Here is a 2297-nt window from a genome sequence, read left to right as displayed (position 1 = left end):
CCCCGTAGTTTCTCTCCTTAGATGTACAAAATGACATGCTCACAGAACACTGTCGGAAACCTGGAACCTTTCAGATCCTGTCCTCTTTTGGTTTTGATGAGAAATCAATTGTCTTTGAGCTTCTAAATGTGTTTTGGTCTTGTGAAACAAGATCTCGGGGCTGCCAAGATGGTTCAGCCGGTTAAGAGCACTGACTGCCCTTCCAAAGGTCCTGAGTTCAAATCCCAGCAACCACATGGTGGCTCACAACCAGCTGTAATGAGACCTGACTCCCCCTTCTGGATTGTCTGAAGTCAGCTACAGTGTACTTATGTATAATAATAAATAAATCTTAAAAAAAAAAAAGAAAAGAAACAAGGTCTCACAGTTTTACACTTTAGTCCAAGCTAACTCAGAACCAGATATGTAACCTAGACTGATCGGGCTTCCTGAGTTCTAGGGTTCCACAGGCCCTATTCCTAACTTTGAGGATTTGAGAAAAACGAAAGGAGTATCTTTTATTTTATTTTTTATTGATTCTTTGTGACTCTCACATCATGTACCCCAGTCCCACTCATCTTCGTGTCCCTCTGTATCTGCCCTTGCAACCTCTCCTGAAAAAAAAAAAAATCTTGCTGTAGAAGCGGTGTCACACCCTTTTGCCCAAACAACTTCAAATGCAAATGTTCACTTCGGTGAGTCATCTTCTGGTTCGAGGCCACTGGCTGTCCGTACACTATCAGTACTAGATCTTTATCCGGACTCCTCTCAGATATCCTGCCGTTGCCAATGCCACTTGTCATGGAGATCCTACAGCTTTGCTTCTGCAGGAAGTGGCCCATTCCCAAGCTCCAGTAATTCACTGCTAGGCTAGATGTTGGGGTGGGGATCTCAAAGCCCCAGGATCTGGGTGTGGGTGTTAGCTGAGTTGGTCAGCCTGCTAGTTCTCCCACTTTGCCCAGGCAAGGGGCGGGGCCAGCTCCCTTACCTGCAGCAGCCTGCAAGGGACAGGACTAGCTTTCCAGAACTCAATCCCTCCGGCCTGGCTCCCCGACACACCACCAGCGCCACCTCTACCAGCTCTCAAAGGAGGTGCTGCCCAGGCAAGAGGACCTCTCTCTCTCCTTCTGCGGCTGGCTCACACCAAGTAGTTTGTTTTCTTATGTGATTGGCCAGTTTTAAAGTGACACACCGCATTAGGCCTTTTTTTTGGGGGGGGGGGCGGGGTTTCGAGACAGGGTTTCTCTGTGTAGCCCTGGCTGTCCTGCAACTCTGTAGACCAGGCTGGCCTCGACCTCCAAATCCACCTGCCTCTGCCTCCCAAGTGCTGGGATCAAAGACGTGCGCCACCATAGGCCTTTAGCTCAGCAATCCAGAAATCTGAGGCCAGAGGATTCTCCAAAACTTGAGGCCAGCCTAGAATACATACTGAATTCAAGGCCATCATTGGATATGTGACACTCTGTCTCAGAAATAAAAGAAGTGTGGCAGAGAAGGCCCGGAGGGCTCTGCGTTCTGGAGTGGCGCTGCTTGGTCCGGCGGCTGGGTGAGGACTGCTGATGTCTCCTTTGATGAGAACTGCGAGTCTGTTTGGCAGATCCCGGTCGGAATCCCAGCTAGGATGAGTGCTGCCCAGGAGTCTCACCCATATGAGGTGCTCAGCCTCCCCCGACGACAACAACCATCTTGGATCTAGCAATTGGGAGGCAGCAGACTTGGGCAATGAAGAAAGAAAACTAAAGTTGTTGAGACTTATGGGTGCAGGAAAGAAAGAACACACTAGTTGTCTTGTTACAGGAGATCACAAATCAACATCTCTCTTCCAAACAGGGGAAGAGGAGGGCAAGAAAATGAATAAAGAGCTGGAGTCTCAGTAGCAGCAGAGCATGGACAGCAAACTGTCAGATACTGCTGGCACTGCCCGCTCAGCTTCAGTGAGGTAGATCGTGATGGAGAAGGTGACGTGGCTGGAGATGACGGTGAGAATGACTCCCCTGAGGCTGAAAGTCCAGAGGACTCAGACAGTGAGTCTGAGAAGGAGTCTGCAGAAGAGCTCCATGCTGCTGAGCAGCCTGATGACACAGAAGACCGAAGAGCAAAAAAGATGATGTTTGTCAAGTGCAGTGGCTCCTAACTACCAAACGCTTAGTCTTTGAATTAAAAGTAAGCCTTATTGTTATAATGCATAGTGGAGGACTGCTTATAGAGCACAGACCTTTGTATTTTATTTTTTATTTTTGTTTTTTCTTTTTTTTTTCTTTTTGGTTTTTCGAGACAGGGTTTCTCTGTGTAGCTCTGGCTGTCCTGGAACTCACTCT

The 2297-nt window shown here is 48.2% G+C and overlaps 1 pseudogene; it reads left to right on the top strand.

Annotated features, from left to right (window-relative positions):
• Nucleotides 1-1600: 1600 nt before the first annotated feature.
• LOC116097576 lies at nt 1601-2152 on the top strand (annotated as a pseudogene).
• Nucleotides 2153-2297: the final 145 nt, after the last annotated feature.

Source organism: Mastomys coucha, unplaced genomic scaffold (assembly GCF_008632895.1).
Source record: "Mastomys coucha isolate ucsf_1 unplaced genomic scaffold, UCSF_Mcou_1 pScaffold19, whole genome shotgun sequence".
Taxonomy (NCBI): Eukaryota; Metazoa; Chordata; class Mammalia; order Rodentia; family Muridae; genus Mastomys; species Mastomys coucha.
This window is presented reverse-complemented; position numbering and strand designations above follow the sequence as displayed.